This window comes from Coregonus clupeaformis, chromosome 21, assembly GCF_020615455.1.
Source record: "Coregonus clupeaformis isolate EN_2021a chromosome 21, ASM2061545v1, whole genome shotgun sequence".
Lineage (NCBI taxonomy): Eukaryota > Metazoa > Chordata > Actinopteri > Salmoniformes > Salmonidae > Coregonus > Coregonus clupeaformis.
Window position 1 is genome coordinate 18,924,452 of NC_059212.1, and position 22,027 is coordinate 18,946,478.

Below are 22,027 nucleotides of genomic sequence, written 5' to 3' on the forward strand. Positions count from 1 at the left end.
ATACCATCCATTAAAACAAATTGGATTTGAATGTGTAGCCAACACCCATCAAAATCAAATTGGGATGTGCAAATGTAGCCATAGCCTACACATTTTTTATTATTGTTATAAAAAATGTTTTACATGCAATACATAAATACAAACAAGTACAGTTGTCCTGTTGCAGTATATTATAATACATTTTCCAGACCTCTTTCCTCTCAAACGTCAACACTAATATCCAAAGTTATTGTGGCCAATATTGTGTCACTGTTAATCTGAGGAGCATTTAACTCTTCTATTGTGACCTTTGATCTCCTTTTGACCTCTTTACAGCCTCTACTAGCCTGCTCGTTTTATAGGAGATGGCCTTCGACAACATGTTTAGGAGTCTCCTCCCACAAATAAATAAAGTCCCATTATGTCCCCATTACTTCCCTTTATAGAGTGTCCCTCCACTCCTTCCCTCTCTCTCTTCACCAATATTATAAAGACAATTCGTAATACAATTCAAAATTTGCCTTGAGTCTACAGGTATGTGATGCCGCAGTTAGACACACTTCCAAAGCAACCAAAAAACAGGGAATCCTAAGCTCCGATAGTATAAAAACAAACAGAAATGTATTTGCCAGACAAAGGCTTCACGTTTCCAATTCATAGCTTAATTTCATAGGCTGTATTCCATCCATGATCAAAGCAAAAGCGATCAGATTTAAACAGAACACATCAGGGTATAGTAGTAGCTTTCTTTAGTTCATGTAGTAGCGGTCAAAAACTGGAAAGTACCTCCATACCTGAGGCCTAGCTGAGCCATAATGCCACACCACTAAACACTGTAGGTATAGGGTAGACATGGGGAAAAAGGGGTGTGAAAACCAAAAAGTAGAAAACCAAAAACATGATTTCATCAACCATACTCCATAATGAATAATGCAATATTAATATCTATATTCAATAAGTCAATATTTCATTATTCTAATTAGGCAAAACATAAACATTTATTATGAGACTGAAAGTAAGGTGATTTGGCTCCAGCAGATACGATCATATTGATAGATTGATATTTGGAGACCCTCTGCGTGGTAAAGGAAGGGGGTTAAGAGCTCTGTGGATAGTTTAACCTTGATAAAACAGTTGTTTCAGTGAGCCTGATTTTCTCCCATCCGTCTTCATCCGTCAAGGCCCTGCTGAAGTATGCTAATGAAGCCAGCGGAGGGGAGCGCCGTGTGCGGTTAAATGGGGTGTTGCGAATGAGCGGTGTACCGCGCCGCTGGGGTGATACTACTTACTGTCCAAATTTAGTGTGTCTTCTGTGAACGAACAGAACCCCCCCCTTCTCTTTCTGTTCCTCGACGGCACCACATCCAGAATATACAGCCCCTGGGTGGATGGGGCCTCTCATAAAACATTACTACCATGTAAAGAATTTTACACTTCCACCCACGTCGTTGTTCATGTTATAGCTATTTAATGTTTTGTGCTCTGCCATTTGTGTATATGTGTGTGAGAGAGAATACAGAATATGTGTTTGTGTGCGTGTGCGTGTTGTGTGTGTGTGTGTGTGTGTGTGTGTGTGTGTGTGTGTGTGTGTGTGTGTGTGTGTGTGTGTGTGTGTGTGTGTGTGTGTGTGTGTGTGTGTGTGTGTGTGCGTGTTTCCAGTTTGGTCTGTTTTATTGTGCCATTTGAGGAATATGTCTGTTTATAGAGATCATTTGGAGAGTATGGGGTTGTAATAGTAATAATTTTTACCATAATAACTGTTGGTGTTTTAAGAGTAAACACAGTGCAATAAGCTTCTGGACCCCATCACCAATAAATCATGTTCAATGTTTTATTGTTGTTGTTTAATATATATTTGCTTCCACTGTTTGGTATTAATAACCAATGAAACTGGGAAAATATTAGATTGACTTCAAATTAATTCAGAGTCATTAGAAGTAATAGACAGAATTGGGTTTCCTCTTAATGTTAAAAACATGCCGAGTTGTTATCTTCAGCTTTTGGTATGTTGAATTAATTGGTTTTAGCTTAATTTGCCTGATAAGTTGTGTAGGTGTTTGTGTTTGTGTTTTGTTTGTGTGTTTGATATCGCTCATTTATTCTCACGTGGCGGCATTATGATTGACTTCCTCTCTCACTCTTTATTTTGTTCTCCACTTCACAACTAATTTCAGAAAGTAGGCCACCAGAGAGGCCTGGCTGGAACAAAAACCATCGTTACTGCGACCACACAAATAAAGCTGTCTATCAACCACTATACTGCCTGGCCCAGTGTTATGACATGCTGGTTGTGTGGGTGGGTCCTCAGCGTGATGGATGGCTCCCAGAGCCTATCAGGCGGCACGGAGCATCCATCTCTTTCTGGAGTCTGTAAAACAAGCTTGGGAAAGCAGCCATGTAGTTCTAACCACGACTGGCCTCCACTAAAAAAAAACATTAACATTAATGAAGGATGGCTTTTAAAGATCCCTAGTAATAGGTTGGAATTAAATTTATGAGTCAGACGGTTGGCCGGAGAGACGTTGTGATTAACGGTTGTGGTGGATGGATTGGAAAAAGGCCTTTAAACCGCCGGAGACAGAGATCAATTTGAAGGGGAGATTTGACTGGCAGATGAGCGTCAACATACAGTTGAAGTCGGAAGTTTACATACACTTAGGTTGGAGTCATTAAAACTCGTTTTTCAACCACTCCACAAATTTATTGTTAACAAACTATAGTTTTGGCAAGTCGGTTAGGACATCTACTTTGTGCATGACAGAATTAATTTTTCCAACAATTGTTTACAGACAGATTATTTCACTTATAATTCACTGTATCACAATTCCAGTGGGTCAGACGTTTACATACACTAAGTTGACTGTGCCTTTAAACAGCTTGGAGAATTCCAGAAAATGATGTCATGGCTTTAGAAGCTTCTGATAGGCTAATTGACATCATTTGAGTCAATTGGAGATGTACCTGTGGATGTATTTCAAGGCCTACCTTCAAACTCAGTGCATCTTTGCTTGACATCATGGGAAAATCAAAAGACATCAGCCAAGACCTCAGAAAAAAAATTGTAGACCTCCACAAGTTTGGTTCATCCTTGGAAGCAATTTACAAACGCCTGAAGGTACCACGTTCATCTGTACAAACAATAGTACGCAAGTATAAACACCATGGGACCACGCAGCCGTCATACCGCTCAGGAAGGAGACGCGTTCTGTCTCCTAGAGATGAACGTACTTTGGTGCGAAAAGTGCAAATCAATCCCAGAACAACAGCAAAGGACCTTGTGAAGATGCTGGAGGAAACAGGTACAAAGTATCTATATCCACAGTAAAACGAGTCCTATATCGACATAACCTGAAAGGCTGCTCAGCAAGGAAGAAGCCACTGCTCCAAAACCGCCATAAAAAAGCCAGACTACGGTTTGCAACTGCACATGGGGACACTTTTTTGAGAAATATCCTCTGGTCTGATGAAACAAAAATAGAACTGTTTGGCCATAATGACCATCGTTATGTTTGGAGGAAAAAGGGGGTTGCTTGCAAGCCGAAGAACACCATCCCAACCGTGAAGTACGGGGGCGGCAGTATCATGCTGTGGGGGTGCTTTGCTGCAGGAGGGACTGGTGCACTTCATAAAATAGATGGCATCAAGGGAAGGAAAATTATGGGATATATTGAAGCAACATCTCAAGACATCAGTCAGAAAGTTAAAGCTTGGTCACAAATGGGTCTTCCAAATGGACAATGACCCCAAGCATACTTCCAAAGTTGTGGCAAAATGGCTTTAGGACAACAAAGTCAAGGTATTGGAGTGGCCATCACAAAGCCCTGACCTCAATCCTATAGAAAATGTGTGGGCAAAACTGAAAAAGCGTGTGCGAGCAAGGAGGCCTACAAACCTGACTCAGTAACACCAGCTCTGTCAGGAGGAATGGGCCAAAATTCACCCAACTTATTGTGGGAAGCTTGTGGAAGGCTACCAGAAACGTTTGACCCAAGTTAAACAATTTAAAGGCAATGCTACCAAATACTAATTGAGTGTATGTAAACTTCTGACCCAATAGGAATGTGATGAAATAAATAAAAGCTGAAATAAATCATTCTCTCTACTATTATTCTGACATTTCACATTCTTAAAATAAAGTGGTGATCCTAACTGACCTAAGACAGGGAATTTTTATTAGGATTAAATGTCAGGAATTGTGAAAAACTGAGTTGAAATGTATTTGGCTAAGGTGTATGTAAACATCCGACTTCAACTGTAGGAAGAACATGCTTCTGTATCATCATGCCTCTCTCAGTCCTCTTCCTTCGAGCTGTCAACTATTTCTCCCGTCTCCTCAGTGGCTTATTGGAGAAACAGAAAGGTGAGTGATGTTTGAAGTGACCACAGGAATAAAGCTGTCTCTCTGTGCTGTTGTTTGAATACTGTTATTGAAAAGCCTTTCTTAAATGCTTGCAGTAGGTAACTGCTGAGCTCCTGGTGCTAGTGAACATAGCCAGGCTATTTTAATATAGTCTAGCTGCCACGTTACCTGGCTGACAGGTCATTTTTAGACAGGTGACGTCAGGCTGCCATTGACGACGGCACTACAACTTTCAATGGTGGTGGAGGCCATAGATTACTGTAGCAGCACAGGGTAATCAAACGCTAAAAAGGTTTGATTGCACAGGCAGAACATCTATTTCAGAATGCTAAAGCATCTTTTTTATGCTATTCAACGGTGCAGTCACCACTGTAGGAAAGTACTCAGATTGTCATAGTGCATCAAAGGGAGAATGGTTTTGTTTCATTGCCACCTCCCATCCTTAGAACTGGCATTTTAAAGGAAGATTTAGAAATGTATTTGGACCAAACAAACAGTGGCCTGGTATGTTACATAGTAGTAAGGAATATCAGAAGACCAGAATAATATTTAAGGTGCTTTATTGGCATGGGAAACATATGTTTACATTGCCAAAGCAAGTGAAATAGATAATAAACAAAAGTGAAATAAACAAGAAAAATTTACAGTAAACATTACACTCACAAAAGTTCCAAAAGAATAAAGACATTTCAAGTGTCATTATGTCTATATACAGTGTTGTAATGATGTGCAAATAGTTAAAGTACAAAAGGGAAAATAAATAAACATAAATATAGGTTGTATTTACAATGGTGTTTGTTCTTCACTGGTTGCCCTTTCCTTGTGGCATCAGGTCACACATCTTGCTGCTGTGATTGCACACTGTGGTATTTCACCCAAAAGATATGGGAGTTTATCAAAATTGGATTTGTTTTCAAATTCTTTGTGGGTCTGTGTAATCTGAGGGAAATATGTGTTTCTAATATGGTCATACATTTGGCAGGAAGTTAGGAAGTGCAGCTCAGTTTCCACCTCATTTAGTGGGCAGTGTGCGCATAGCCTGTCTTCTCTTGAGAGCCAGGTCTGCCTTCGGCAGCCTTTCTCAATAGCAAGGCTATGCTCACTGAGTCTGTACATAGCCAAAGATTTCCTTAATTTTGGGTCAGTCACAGTGGTCAGGTATTCTGCCACTGTGTACTCTATGTTTAGGGCCAAATAGCATTCTAGTTTGCTCTGTTTTTTTTGTAAATTCTTTCCAATGTGTCAAGTAATTATATTTTTGTTTTCTCATGATTTGGTTGGGTCTAATCTCTCCCCCTCTCTCTCTCTCTCTCTCTCTCTCTCTCTCTCTCTCTCTCTCTCTCTCTCTCTCTCCCCCTCTCTCTCTGCTTGCCTCTTCTCTGCTAACCTCTGATGCCATTAGCATTGGATGAAGGGTTGAGGGGGAGGCGGGAAGGGTGGGAGAGAGGGTTCTAGGCTTAATGAATTCCACTGCGTCCTCCCACTCCCCCACCTAGTTAACCCCACCCCCTTCGATGCTCAGGGTGTCAGATTAGAACAGCCTGGAAAGGAAAGCGCAAGGAGATGGGGATGGAGCATCTCCTCTCTCATCCACGCCTCTGAATCACCTTCAAATCACCTAATGCAACATGACAGTCATAAAGAAAACCTACAGAGCTACAGTAATACTGATTTCATTACCATTCACTCCAAGTTGTAATACCTACTCAGTATAACTACCATACACGATACCTACTCAGTATAACTACAATACACGGTACCTACTCAGTATAACTACAATACACGATACCTACTCAGTATAACTACAATACACGGTACCTACTCAGTATAACTACAATACACAGTACCTACTCAGTATAACTACAATACACGGTACCTACTCAGTATAACTACAATACACAGTACCTACTAAGTATAACTACAATACACTGAACCTACTAAGTATAACTACAATACACTGTACCTACTAAGTATAACTACAATACACGGTACCTACTCAGTATAACTACAATACACGGTACCTACTCAGTATAACTACAATACACAGTACCTACTAAGTATAACTACAATACACTGAACCTACTAAGTATAACTACAATACACTGTACCTACTAAGTATAACTACAATACACGGTACCTACTCAGTATAACTACAATACACGGTACCTACTCAGTATAACTACAATACACGGTACCTACTCAGTATAACTACAATACACGGTACCTACTCAGTATAACTACAATACATGGTACCTACTCAGTATATCTACAATACACTGAATTAATCTACTAAGTATAACTACAATACACAGTACCTACTAAGTATAACTACAATAAACTGTACCTACTCAGTATATTCAGAGTATCAGTATTATCTCCTGATACTAGAAATCTAGCATACTCGAATAGCCTAACCAACGCTGATCATAGTACAGTATATGGGCTACCTGATATTGTTATTTAGTTAAATAATGTTTTGATGGCTGACATTCCTGACTTAACAGAGATGTGTCATCATCGTGCCGCCCGGTGCTTACTCACTCCTCCTGAGCCCTGCGTTTAGTTTTCCTTGGCAGGCTCAGGCCACAGCTCATTAGACTAAGAGAATGCGCCGCCTTAATTAATGATATGTAAATATCCTTGAATTGGCCACATTTGCATATTAAGAGAGATTTGCAGAATCTGTGGAGTAATATATTTTAATTAGGGATTAATTAAAAAATAATGGGAATTTAATTTTGCCTGGCAGGTTGTGTTTGGTGTGATGCGCACATCTCGCCCAGTGTTTGACTGCTGAACCAAGCTATACCAAAACATGAAGGAAAGGAAGCTTTTCTCTCGCACGCACCCGCGCACACGCTCACACACACACAATCCACACTCCTGGAGCTGCCAAACTCCTTCCCAGGGGGTCTCCACATCACAACATGCTAGCTTGGAGGGGGGAAATCAAACACAATCACACACACCACATATACACTTTGTGTGTTGTTGGGGGGGGTGTCCCAGATCGGCTTCATCTTCACTCCTCTTTTCCTTGTTTCTTTCTAGAGTATAGGGAATGGCTTTCAGACACGGAACACTAGTTGTGTTGGCAATTATGTTAATAGAATGCCATTAGGCCATGATTCTGTATGAGCGATTGGGGAGCGAGGACACGTTTTCACAGACCAAGTCAATGCCAATACCAAGTCAATGCCAATGCTGCTGCATCTGCTTGACACCTTTCCAGTACACTAATTTACATAAACATACAGCCCTACTGTACCTGGCAAATCATGGAGAGCTTTCTCTTTTCTTTGTTGTGATTAAAATCAGTCTTGTCATAAACTAACAGAAAGTCATGTGTCATGAAATGTGGCAAACTGTTATTAATAGTCATAGCAGATGTTCATAATTTTTTAGGGTTGCGTTACTAAAGCTTTTATGACATAGACAGATGAAGAGTTACAGAGACCTCTGATGAGGGTTTATTGTTTCCAATAGGTGTATTATGTATTAATAAGGTCTATGTTAGTGTTGGCTAGAACCAGAGCAGAAGTAGACACACGAGGGAGAGAGAGATCCTTTGGCATTTCTGATGTGTAGTCAACAGCGTGCTGACGTTATTGATTCAGGACCTCTGGATTCATTATGAGAGCTGCTGGTAGAACTGCAACCACCCACCCTCCACCCCACCACATCTTTATTTATGCTGCTTCCCCCTCTCCTCTCCTCTCCTCCTGCATGGCTCAGTCTCTCCTCCTCTTTTATTCTCCATGCATTATTCTTTTACAGCCGCCTTATCGGGTGTATTTCGGCGTGGATAAGACCTGTCATCTTTAGGCCCTGCCTGGGGATTTGATGGGAGAGTTTTTTTAGCCTTTGGAGGGGAGGTGAGAGGGAGAGGGTGGGAGGGGAGGGGAGAGGGAGAGGGTGGGAGGGAGAGGGTGGGAGGGAGGGAGGGAGAGCGTGGGAGGGAGAGGGTAGAGGGTGGAGGGAGAGGGTGGGAGGGAGAGGGAGAGGGTGGGAGGGAGAGGGGAGAGGGTGGGAGGGGAGAGGGTGGGAGGGAGGGGGTATAAAGTGCCCCAGTCACCCCTTCCCGCTCTGTCTGTGAGATGGACTCTCTCTGTCTCTCATCCTTAATGAGAATCCCCCTCTAATTGTGTGAGCAGGCGGCGGTGCGGTGTGCGGGCGGGGTGAGGGGAGGGAGGCTAGCGGGGTTATATTGTGATACTGGCTACGTGACCGCTATGCTGATGGAGGCAGGGGATCAATAATTTATGCCCTGACCTTAATGGTAGTGTTAAAAAGCTCATCCGTCTGGAGTCTGGAGACTCAGGCCCTTAAAGGTGCAGCACAGAATAAATTGAGACTGAGGAGCTAGCTGGGGCTATAGGTAGGGGGAGGAGAGTGGTAGGAGAGTCTTTCATCAGTGGCTCAGTCTAAGAAAGCGAAAGGTGAAAGGGATATTTGATTGGTGGATGTCTACTACATTGTCTACTACATCCACATACATTTCCCCAAACATTCATCCTCTTACTGATTTAAATGAATGCTGACATAAGCTTTTGCTTGTATTTTTGTCTGGTGGTGGTGGTGTTGGTGTTGGTGGTAATCCGTTCCATGACAAATCCATCCCTCCATTTTATCCACTGATGCTTTACAATACTTGACCCAGTCAGAGACACCAGAACTGAACAAAGAGAGAGTGCTGTGATGAGTGGCATTAATCTGGTTGTGGAGCTTGTTTTCCTCTCCGAGCCTTGAGGCCATACATATTGAGAATTCGGACATCCATCGATTTGATTCGGGATATTAATGTCAAGACTCTTTTTCTCTCTCTCTCTCTCTCTGTATCCTCAAGCACATGCGGACAAGGCTTTCATTCCCCTGATGGCAGGATGCAACCATCTCAGTCCCCACTCCCCTCCTCCCTCACCCCCTCCATCTCCCTCTCTCCACTTCCCCCTTAGGGGATGATATATTAGATATAACCAATTCAATTTTATGCAGCCAGGACAGACGCCCTGGGGACATAAACACGCAAATGTTTAATACACTCCTCACCAGGAAGCCCAGTGCAGTGGGAGCCTGGCAGAGCCTGCTGCCTGCCCGCGGCTGCCTGGGTCTCCTCTCACACACTAAATTATTAATGTAATGGCCAAAGCAACTTAAATAATAAAGACAACCTCCCCGCAAAGGAATGGGACAAGGACGAGTCACGGAAGGAGGTAGCTTTGCTAAAAGTAATATGCTGTAAAATGAGGCAGAAAATAAACAGGGGGACTAACCTTCAGTCATTCTGGCTGATGCAATATGATGAAATGTAACATTTATGTGAATGCGCAACCCCCTACCGTCTTTTGAAATGACCAATTTTATAAGACAGCAAGAGAAAATGTTTTAAGACTGGTGGTTAGCTAGGGATTTAATCATCAACTAATCACCATGGGAGTCAGGTCAGAATCCAGCGTAGGCCTAGTTGAACTACTGCCTGCTACTTTGAAAAGGCTGATTTCCTCTGTATTCTGGATTTCTGCCACCTCCAGGGTCACTCAGAGGAAGTACAGTACTCTGGCATTGACGTGATGAAATGTGACATTATCTTTTACTTGGTTTCATTAGATTCACTAGAGATTGCACTCTCTGGCTCTCCCTACCCTCTAAACCTGGCTGGTCTAGCCTGCTCTGCTCTGCTCCAATACGATGATAAATCCACTGGCCCTGGGGCAAAAATATTTCCTGCTCCTATTTCTCGGGTTGATGCCTGTTTTAACGTGTAATTAATTATTCAAATTAATTTTGAAACACAAGTCACATTTGAAGTGGCTCATTCAAGGGCACAGGCAGTTCTTTCCACTAATGGCTAGTAAGCGCCGCCATTAGATTGAAAAATAGGCCCATTGTGTCTGTTGGTGTGGTGGCGGGCTGCGATAAAGGATGGCGACAAACTGAAGTGTTTAAATCTGCGAATTGAAATGAATGCCCCCTCAAAGCCAGCATTGCTGACGATACATTAAATCTAATACTCTGGGAATTAAATACATTGAAAACAGAACCATTGGAGAGAATGGAAAGATTGAATTTCACCCAAAGTAGATTTTCCCTCAGAACTCAAATCATAGAGGAGGGAACTAAATGTAGTACAACAACATAGGGTCACGGTGTTCATTTCTAACTTGTGGAATTGCATAGGGTTGATTATCATTCTTTTTTACTCCCTTTCTTTAGAATCTGTTAGAATCTTTTCTGCCCTATCCATTTATTGACTCTATGGTCATTTCATCCTTTAATGCTCCATATTTAATGTCGATATGTCCCTTTCCTTCTCTGGTGCTACTGATGTTGAGACACCTTCAGAGGTCATGCATCAACTCTCATCTTTTATTTACAAGATTTTTTATTTATTCATGTTACTTTTGCATTGAATAATTTAATGTGTTGAAATGTTTCTTTTTTCACCACTAAGTGCCCTCCAGTGTCACACATTGTGACACTTAAAAGTGTTCTGTGACAAGCCTCACAATGTATGCTGTTGTTGTTGTCAGTAAAGTCTGATGAATATATTGATTGAAGTTATCCTGCATTTGCACTTGTAGTTACAGGCCAGGACAGAGACAGGCCGAGCCATTGGAAGAGTCTCTTTTTGTCCCTTTTCCTTTTCCCTTAGAATTTACTGCCGACGGCTGAGAGTGGTATTTATTTTCCTCAGTCTGCTCTGCTATCCCGGAGTTGGCAGAGTGATTTTGTAGAATAGAAACATTATAGACTGTTACTGTCAAAGTGTTAAATGTGATGTATAGGTTCAGAGGGAGGAGGAGGGGATGAGGAGGAGGGGGAGGTAAGGAGGTGAGCAACGGCACCGCCAGGCAGCCGTGACTGCAGCAGCAAGGTGCTCTGGGAGAGAGGAGAGAGAGGGTGGGGGGAAGATAGAGAGGAAGAGAGATTAAGTAGAGAGAGACGATGTAGAGAAGAGAGAGATGACAGAGAGAGAGACGATGTAGAGAAGAGAGAATAAGAGAGGGAGGGAGAGAGAGAGAGACAGAGAGAGGGGGATGTGAGGGATGGCTGGGTAATGTAGCGGGAGGTAATGGTTACTCTCAGCCCACTGGAACAGAGGGGAGATCATTAGGGGGAGGCCGTCACCCCTCACTGTCACAATCCCTGTGCTGTGCCTCGACGCCGTTTACCCCCCTCACCTCACCAAAGGCCCCCGTCAGGGTGGGGAGACAGGGAGGTAGACACACAGTGTTTGTGTGGAGAGACAGGGAATGGGGGAGACACACACAGTGTGTTTGTGTGGTGGTAGCCCACTGTAGCAGAAGCACATTGGCAGAGTGGCGCGCCAAGGAGGCGATAGTGATTTGATGAGTGGCTCATCGTACGCTCCCTCATAGGGAGGGATAGCCCACATGCTTTGTTTTAGTGGTACTCCCACACAGACAGGCAGACACACATATACAGTGGGGAGAACAAGTATTTGATACACTGCCGATTTTGCAGGTTTTCCTACTTACAAAGCATGTAGACGTCTGTAATTTTTATCATAGGTACACTTCAACTGTGAGAGACGGAATCTAAAACAAAGATCCAGAAAATCACATTGTATGATTTTTAAGTAATTAATTTGCATTTTATTGCATGACATAAGTATTTGATACAGTGGGGAGAACAAGTATTTGATAACTGCCGATTTTGCAGGTTTTCCTACTTACAAAGCATGTAGAGGTCTGTAATTTTTACCATAGGTACACATCAACTGTGAGAGACAGAATCTAAAACAAAAATCCAGACAATCACATTGTATGATTTTTAAGTAATTAATTTGCATTTTATTGCATGACATAAGTATTTAATACATCAGAAAAGCGGAACTTAATATTTGGTACAGAATCCTTTGTTTGCAATTACAGAGATCATACGTTTCCTGTAGGTCTTGACCAGGTTTGCACACACTGCAGCAGGAATTTTGGCCCACTCCTCCATACAGACCTTCTCCAGATCCTTCAGGTTTCGGGGCTGTCGCTGGGCAATACGGACTTTCAGCTCCCTCCAAATATTTTCTATTGGGTTCAGGTCTGGAGACTGGCTAGGCCACTCCAGGACCTTGAGATGCTTCTTACGGAGCCTCTCCTTAGTTGCCCTGGATGTGTGTTTCGGGTCGTTGTCATGCTGGAAGACCCAGCCACGACCCCATCTTCAATGCTCTTACTGAGGGAAGGAGGTTGTTGGCCAAGATCTCGCGATACATGGCCCCATCCATCCTCCCCTCAATACGGTGCAGTCGTCCTGTCCCCTTTGCAGAAAAGCATCCCCAAAGAATGATGTTTCCACCTCCATGCTTCACGGTTGGGATGGTGTTCTTGGGGTTGTACTCATCCTTCTTCTTCCTCCAAACACGGCGAGTGGAGTTTAGACCAAAAAGCTCTATTTTTGTCTCATCAGACCACATGACCTTCTCCCATTCCTCCTCTGGATCATCCAGATGGTCATTGGCAAACTTCAGACGGGCCTGGACATGCGCTGGCTTGAGCAGGGGGACCTTGCGTGCGCTGCAGGATTTTAATCCATGACGGCGTAGTGTGTTACTAATGGTTTTCTTTGAGACTGTGGTCCCAGCTCTCTTCAGGTCATTGACCAGGTCCTGCCATGTAGTTCTGGGCTGATCCCTCACCTTCCTCATGATCATTGATGCCCCACGAGGTGAGATCTTGCATGGAGCCCCAGACCGAGGGTGATTGACCATCATCTTGAACTTCTTCCATTTTCTAATAATTGCGCCAACAGTTGTTGCCTTCTCACCAAGCTGCTTACCTATTGTCCTGTAGCCCATCCCAGCCTTGTGCAGGTCTACAATGTTATCCCTGATGTCCTTACACAGCTCTCTGGTCTTGGCCATTGTGGAGATGTTGGAGTCTGTTTGATGTTGTGTGTGGACAGGTGTCTTTTATACAGGTAACAAGTTCAAACAGGTGCAGTTAATACAGGTAATGAGTGGAGAACAGGAGGGCTTCTTAAAGAAAAACTAACATGACTGTGAGAGCCGGAATTCCTACTGGTTGGTAGGTGATCAAATACGTATGTCATGCAATAAAATGCAAATTAATTACTTAAAAATCATACAATGTGATTTTCTGGATTTTTGTTTTAGATTCCGTCTCTCACAGTTGAAGTGTACCTATGATAAAAATTACAGACCTCTACATGCTTTGTAAGTAGGAAAACCTGCAAAATCGGCAGTGTATCAAATACTTGTTCTCCCCACTGTACATCAGAAAAGCAGAACATTATATTTGGTACAGAAACCTTTGTTTGCTATTACAGAGATCATACGTTTCCTGTAGGTCTTGACCAGGTTTGCACACACTGCAGCAGGTATTTTGGTCCACTCCTCCATACAGACCTTCTCCAGATCCTTCAGGTTTCGGGGCTGTCGCTGGGCAATACAGACTTTCAGCTCCCTCCAAAGATTTTCTATTGGGTTCAGGTCTGGAGACTGGCTAGGCCACTCCAGGACCTTGAGGTGCTTCTTACGGAGCCACTCCTTAGTTGCCCTGGCTGTGTGTTTTGGGTCGTTGTCATGCTGGAAGACCCAGCCACGACCCATCTTCAATGCTCTTACTGAGGGAAGGAGGTTGTTGGCCAAGATCTCGCGATACATGGCCCCATCCATCCTCCCCTCAATACGGTGCAGTCGTCCTGTCCCCTTTGCAGAAAAGCATCCCCAAAGAATGATGTTTCCACCTCCATGCTTCACGGTTGGGATGGTGTTCTTGGGGTTGTACCCATCCTTCTTCTTCCTCCAAACACGGCGAGTGGAGTTTAGACCAAAAAGCTCTATTTTTGTCTCATCAGACCACATGACCTTCTCCCATTCCTCCTCTGGATCATCCAGATGGTCATTGGCAAACTTCAGACGGGACATGCGCTGGCTTGAGCAGGGGGACCTTGCATTCGCTGCAGGATTTTAATCCATGACAGCGTAGTGTGTTACTAATGGTTTTCTTTGAGACTGTGGTCCCAGCTCTCTTCAGGTCATTGACCAGGTCCTGCCATGTAGTTCTGGGCTGATCCCTCACCTTCCTCATGATCATTGATGCCCCACGAGGTGAGATCTTGCATGGAGCCCCAGACCGAGGGTGATTGACCGTCATCTTGAACTTCTTCCATTTTCTAATAATTGTGCCAACAGTTGTTGCCTTCTCACCAAGCTGCTTGCCTATTGTCCTGTAGCCCATCCCAGCCTTGTGCAGGTCTACAATTTTATCACTGATGTCCTTACACAGCTCTCTGGTCTTGGCCATTGTGGAGAGGTTGGAGTCTGTTTGATTGAGTGTGTGGACAGGTGTCTTTTATACAGGTAACGAGTTCAAACAGGTGCAGTTAATACAGGTAATGAGTGGAGAACAGGAGGGCTTCTTAAAGAAAAACTAACAGGTCTGTGAGAGCCAGAATTCGTACTGGTTCGTAGGTGATCAAATACTTATGTCATGCAATAAAATGCAAATTAATTACTTAAAAATCATACAGTGTGATTTTCTGGATTTTTGTTTTAGATTCCGTCTCTCACAGTTGAAGTGTACCTAGGATAAAAATTACAGACCTCTACATGCTTTGTAAGTAGGAAAACCTGCAAAATCGGCAGTGTATCAAATACTTGTTCTCCCCACTGTATATTGACTCACTCCTGCATCCATTCCATTTGGATTAGATGCATTCAACTGTACTCTATTTTCTATGATTCAACTGTTAATTTGGCCCCAATTTAAAAATGATAACCAAGTATTAGTGAGGACGTTTCTCTGGTTACTTCCCTAGACGCAATTCCGGCAACACATACAGTGCATTTGCAGACTTGAATTTACATTTCATTCAGACCACCGTGTCATTTTTGTGTGTAGATTTCTTCCACTCGTTAAAGGGAAACAATGTAATGTTTGTGGCTGAATGTGTAAGGAATAAAGGTGTGCGTGGGATGGGCAGGGAGGAATCCTCCTCAGACCGAAACGGTTAACTGCTCTCTGAGCTGCAGGTCGATTTTTCCCCTGGTGAGCTCCCAGCTCTCTGTGACAGGAGAGATTGGACGTCATTAGTCCTACACTCTGCCCACTACACTGCCTGGGGGAAGGAGGGAGAGATAGGCTGGGTTCTTGAGGGAGCTTGTCTGGTATTTTCTGTGTCTACATTGTATATTATAGAGACATTGTATATTGTCTATAGCCTACTGTTTATAGACATTGTATCAGTGGCGGTCGGTGCCGTTTAAGATTTTTTTAAAATATGAGTATGGCCTTATTTCTATTACAGCATATTGGATGACTGTCATTCATATTCCATTCACCCAGCTCAATGTAACATCGATAGGTTTACTCAAAATTCCCTTATACCCATCATGAGGTTGTTACAACCTAGCCTATGAATGAAAGTTTACAAATTAGGTGCACAGGTCAAGGTGACAGACAGTGACATATTCAATACCGCCTTGCACAATCTTGCATGCATCTAGCTGATCTAGGGTGTAATCATTAGTCCAACAGTTGCAAACGAGAGTTTCTATTGGACAAATTCAGGTGTGTTCATCCCTGTTTGGTTCTGTTTGGTTCAGTTTAAGAAACGTTTTTTCAACAGAATCGGCGGAATGAATACACCCCTGATCACATGCACACTCTGGCCTGCATCTTGCTGATCTAGGGTGTAATCATTAGTCCAACAGTTGCAAACAAGAGTTTCTATTGGACAAATTCAGGTATGTTTATCACCGTTTGGTTACGTTTGCTTCAGTTTAAGAAACGTTTTTCAACAGAATCGGCGGAATGAATACACCCCTGATCACATGCACACTCTGGCCTGCATCTAGCTGATCTAGGGTGTAATCATTAGTCCAACAGTTGCAAACAAGAGTTTCTATTGGACAAATTCAGGTATGTTTATCACCGTTTGGTTACGTTTGCTTCAGTTTAAGAAACGTTTTTCAACAGAATTGGCGGAATGAATACACCCCTGATCACATGCAAACACAGTTCACTTTCATAGCAGTCACATACAAACAGCATGATCAATTTTCTTATTGTATAATTCCTTCTCGCATCTATGCACTCTCCTCCTCTAACCTTTTCCCTTCGCTTGTGGACTTCATTGCACAACAAATCAGCTGTCTGTGACCAGGCGGAAAAAAACTCTCCAAGCCAAACCTTTATATCATAACCACTAAACACAGCCTACTTCGTTGTCACCATATTAGCTAACGTCATAGTCAACATAGCTACTAGAACTAACGCATTAGTAAACCCACTACAATCATGCAGTACAGTCAGTGTAGAGCAAGCAGTTTAGCAGTTACACCGGTGGGCCCAAGTGGCAATAAATTAATAAAACCAAAAGCTTACCTTGACTTCGAAAAGTTCCAGTGTTGGATAGCCATAGCCAGCTAGCTAACATGGCATCCCTCTCTGTTTGAGCCGTGTGTTTGAGTAGGCTAAACTAGCTAGCTGCATTTGCTAGCTAAGTGAAAGTGAAAAGAAATAAAACGAAATATAGCTAGCTAAATGAATTTGTTCAAAACTCTTCAACTATTGTCTTTCTCTCTGAGTCAACTACTCACCACATTTTATACACTGCAGTGCTAGCTAGCTGTAGCTGTAGCTTATGCTTTCAGTACTAGATTCAGTCTCTGATCCTTTGATTGGGTGGACAACATGTCAGTTCATGCTGCAAGAGCTCTAATAGGTTGGAGGATGTCCTCTAGAAGTTGTCATAATTACTGTTTAACATGCTGACCACACCACACGCGTTGCGTGCGCGAGTGTTGCAAAATAAATGTACACATACATGTTATTCAATCATTGCACCCACACTGCTCGTGCGCGTCAACGAGTGTCTGCGTGGCCAGGCGCTAAAATAGAACTTGGTTCTATTTGTGACACTCAACGCGCTGCAAGTCCTGCCTCTCCCATCTCCTCATTGGTTTTTAGGAGCATCTACCCACGTGGGTGATTGAAAGATGAACTGAGGTCCACACTCCAGTCCAGTTGGTTGTGATAATGCACCATAAATTTGGTTGCCAACCGCCATATAAAGTCCAAAGAAGAAGAAGAAGCCTGAAGGAGGAGAGAACTAGAAACTCACTCAGTGTTTATCTGTGGATTAATTGTCGGAGTAGAGGACCTTGTGCATTTCAGGTAAAATAACAACCCCAATGTTTATATCCCAGGACAAATTAACTAGCAACAGCAAGCTAGCTAGCTAAATTGCCATACATGTTTAATGGTTTTCGACCTGTCCCCAAATTAATATAGTTGGTTCAGAGTTCATTTTGATATTTCAACCTGCGTGTCCTGATCGTGTCTGGTGGGGTGGACAAAATCAACAAGTCTATGGAAGGGGGTAAGAACCATAAGCCTCCTAGGTTTTGAATTGAAGTCAATGTACCCAGAGGAGGACGGAAACTAGCTGTCCTCCAGCTACACCATGGTGCTACCCTACAGAGTGCTGTTGAAGCTACTGGAGACCTTCATTGCAAAACAGTGTGTTTTAATCACTTTTTTAATGTTTGAAAGTTTTTCTTTTTATTAAATGTACTGAGGAGGATGGTCCTCTCCTTCCTCCTGTGAGGAGCCTCCACTGCATTGTATAGACATTGTGACATTGTACTGTATATCTAAGATTACGGGAGCTTGGGAAGCAACTACAGCAGCTGACTGTCATATCATAGCATCTCTGTATTTTGATATTTTATTTTCCATCCGCTCAGCTATAATGCTTAAACGTTAAAGACAACATGACTTAAGCTGTTTCACAGATCCTCCACATGTCTTATTCAAGAATGATTCATACTGTGGCCGGGGAAAAGATCTTGTGAGAAATATTATAACACCAATAAACCAGACCAATTACTCCCCATTGACAACCTTCAAAACCGTTTTTTTATGGTTGATTCAGTCAAATAAAACTTAACTGCACCAGTGGAAGGGGACACTGTCATTTTTGCATATATTTTCCAAGCCGCCAAGATTTTATATGATCATGGTTATCGCACCTCTGACATTTTCTACTTTATTGAACAAGACTTTAAATTCTGGTCGGCAGTATATAAAAAGTGAGGAATTTATCTGTTTCAGAGACCTGACTGAAACAGACTGTGACGTTAGTTGGTGTGGGTCTGCTGTTGAGAACCAATAACTCATTCATGACTTTGACCTCTGAAAGCAGGATGTTGTGGTATAATCCTTATTTGGGACATTAGAGAAAATCCTACATAAAAAATATCCACCTTTCTCTCAGTTGTCTGTGTGCAAGAGAGAGGGAGAGAGAGACAGGGAGAGAGAGAGAGAGAGAGAGAGAGGGAGAGATAAAGAGAGAGGGAGAGACAAATAGAGGAAGAGGGAGGGAGTTAGAGAGAGCGAGAGAGGGAAGGAGAGAGGATGAGAGAGAGAGGGAGATAGAAAGAGAGAGAGAACAGAGAGAGAGAGACAGAGAGAGAGAGAGGGGTCCTGTAATTAAAAGGGGGTGTCTGTCAGGACGGCTGGGTCTTTGTGTGGGCCCATATGTTTGCGTGCTGATACAGGGAGGATTATTCTGTTTGGAAGGCTGATAACAGCCTGTTTATAACCTTGGCACAGACCGAGCCCTAATCTGTCAGGAGCACATCTCTCCCCCCTCCTCCCTCTCCACTACTAACACCACACACACACACACACACCAAATTCTCACCGAAAAGCACATTGGCGACTCTGTCACAAAGGGGTGATAGTCTTGACCCAAATAGATAGATACTTCACCCTTTGCACCCCGTCTGTAAAGATGGATGGATATTCCATATATGTCCAGTGCCTATAGAAAGTCTACACCCCCTTGGATTTCTTCGCATTTTGTTGTGTTACAAAGTGGGATTAAAATGGATTTCATTGTCATTTGTTTGTCAACGATCTACACAAAATACTCTGTTAAAGTGGAAGAAAAATGCAGAAGTTTTTTTTGTTAATGAATGAAAAATAAAACACTAATATACCTTGATTAGATAAGTATTCACCCCCTGAGTCAATACATGTTAGAAACACCTTTGGCAGCAATTACAGCTGTGAGTCTTCTTGGGTAAAAGTGCTTTGCACACCTGTATTGTGCATTATTTGCCCATTATTATTTTCAACATTCTTCAAGCTCTGTCAAGGTGTTGGGGATCATAGCTAGACAGCAATTTTCAAGTCTTGCCATAGATTTTCAAGCAGATTTAATTCAAAACTGTAACATGGCCACTCCGGAACATTCACTGTCTTCTTGGTAAGCAACCCCAGTGTAGATTTGGCTTTGTGTTGTAGGTTTTTGTCCTGCTGAAAGGTGAATTCCTTTCCCAGTGTCTGGTGTAAAGCAGACTGAAGCAGGTTTTCCTCTAGGATTTTGCCTGTGCTTAGCTCAATTCCGTTTCTTTTCATCCAGAAAATCTCCCCAGTTTTTTGCAGATGTTAAGCATACCCATACCATGATGCAGCCACCACCATGCTTGAAAATAAAGAGGCAGTTACTCAGTGATGTGTTGTATTGAATTGCCCCAAACATAAGGCTTTGCATTTAGGCCAAAAAGTGTATTCCTTTGCCATGTATATATTTTTTCCAGTATTACTTTAGTGCCTTGTTAAATGCATAAAGTATATTTGTATTCTTCTTTTCACTCTGTCATTTAGGTCATTATTGTGGAGTCACTACAATGGTGTTGATCCATCCTCAGTTTTCTCCCATCACAGCCATTGAACTCTGGAGCTGTTTTAAAATCACCAATGACCTCATGGTGACATCCCTAAGCAGTTTCCTTCCTGTCCTGCAGCTCAGTTCAGAAGGATGACTGCATGTTTGCAACAAAATGTGAAAAAAGTTCAAAAGGGTGTAGACTTTCTATATGTACAGTGTGATATATTTTCGACATATGCAGAGCGTACCATACTTTTAAGTGGTCCTCTGTAGCTCAATGTGGTCCTCTGTAGCTCAATTGGTAGAGCATGTCGCTTGTAACGCCAGGGTAGTGGGTTCGATCCCCGGGACCACCCATACGCAAAAATGTATGCACACATGACTGTAAGTCGCTTTGGATAAAAGCATCTGCTAAATGGCATATTATTATTATTAATGATAACACCATTTAAAGGTGTAGTGGTGTGTTGTTGCTACCTTTCCCCCACCTTTTCTAAACTGAACTTTTCTAAACTTCTAATGTGGCCTTGTGATTGCATTTCTTATCCACTGTCAGTCTCTTCAGTTTACAGTTACAACTCTCATTATTTCTTTGAACATTCTGCTATTGACTGTAAGCTTACACTCTTAGAAAAAAGGGTTCCAAAAGGGTTCTTCAGCTGTCCCAATAGGAGAACCCTTTTTGGTTCCAGGTAGAACCATTTTTGGTTTTACCTGGAACCAAAACTAGTTATTCAAAGGGTTCTCCTATGGGGACAGCTGAAGAACCCTTTTAGGTTATAGATAGCAACTTTTTTTCTAAGAGTACACCTTGCATATCGTTTTTTTCCCCATTAGTGTACAGTCATGGTCAAAGGTTTTGAGAATGACACAAGTATTGGTCTTCACAAAATTTGCTGCTTCAGTGTTTTTAGATATTTTTGTCAGATGTTACTATGGTATACTGAAGTATAATTACAAGCATTCCATAAGTGTCAAAGGCTTTTATTGACAATTACATTAAAGTTTATGCAAAGAGTCAATATTTGCAGTGTTGACCCTTCTTTTTCAAGACCTCTGAAATCCACCCTGGCATGCTGTCAATTAACTTCTGGGCCACATCCTGACTGATGGCAGCCCATTCTTGCATAATCAATGCTTGGAGTTTGTCAGAATTTGTGGGTTTTTGTTTGTCCACCCGCCACTTGAGGATTGACCACAAGTTCTCAATGGGATTAAGGTCTGGGGAGTTTCCTGGCCATGGACCCAAAATGTCGATGTTTTGTTCCCTGAGCCACTTAGTTATCACTTTTGCTTTATGGCAAGGTGCTCCATCATGCTGGAAAAGGCATTGTTCGTCACCAAACTGTTCTTGGATGGTTGGGAGAAGTTGCTGTCTGAGGATGTGTTGGTACCATTCTTTATTCATGGCTGTGTTCTTAGGCAAGATTGTGAGTGAGCCTACTCCCTTGGCTGAGAAGCAACCCCACACATGAATGGTCTCAGGATGCTTTACTGTTGGCATGACACAGGACTGATGGTAGTGCTCACCTTGTCTTCTCCGGACAAGCTTTTTTCCGGATGCCCCAAACAATCGGAAAGGGGATTCATCAGAGAAAATGACTTTACCCCAGTCCTCAGCAGTCCAATCCCTGTACCTTTTGCAGAATGTCAGTCTGTCCCTGATGTTTTTCCTGGAGAGAAGTGGCTTCCTCGCTGCCCTTCTTGACACCAGGCCATCCTCCAAAAGTATTCGCCTCACTGTGCGTGCAGATGCACTCACATCTGCCTGCTGCCATTCCTGAGCAAGCTCTGCACTGGTGGTGCCCCGATCCCGCAGCTGAATCCACTTTAGGAGACTTTAGGAGACGCTTGCTGGACTTTCTTGGGCGCCCTGAAGCCTTCTTCACAACAATTGAACCTCTCTCCTTGAAGCTCTTGATGATCCGATAAATGGTTGATTTAGGTGCAATCTTACTAGCAGCAATATCCTTGCCTGTGAAGCCCTTTTTGTGCAAAGCAATGATGACGGCACGTGTTTCCTTG

At 42.8% G+C, this 22,027-nt stretch overlaps 1 protein-coding gene across 6 annotated transcripts in view; it reads left to right on the plus strand.

Annotated features, from left to right (window-relative positions):
- Positions 1–22,027, plus strand: part of LOC121535286 (pre-B-cell leukemia transcription factor 1) — a 78,718-nt gene that overhangs the window by 19,389 nt on the left and 37,302 nt on the right. The gene's annotated exons all lie outside the window — the stretch shown is intronic.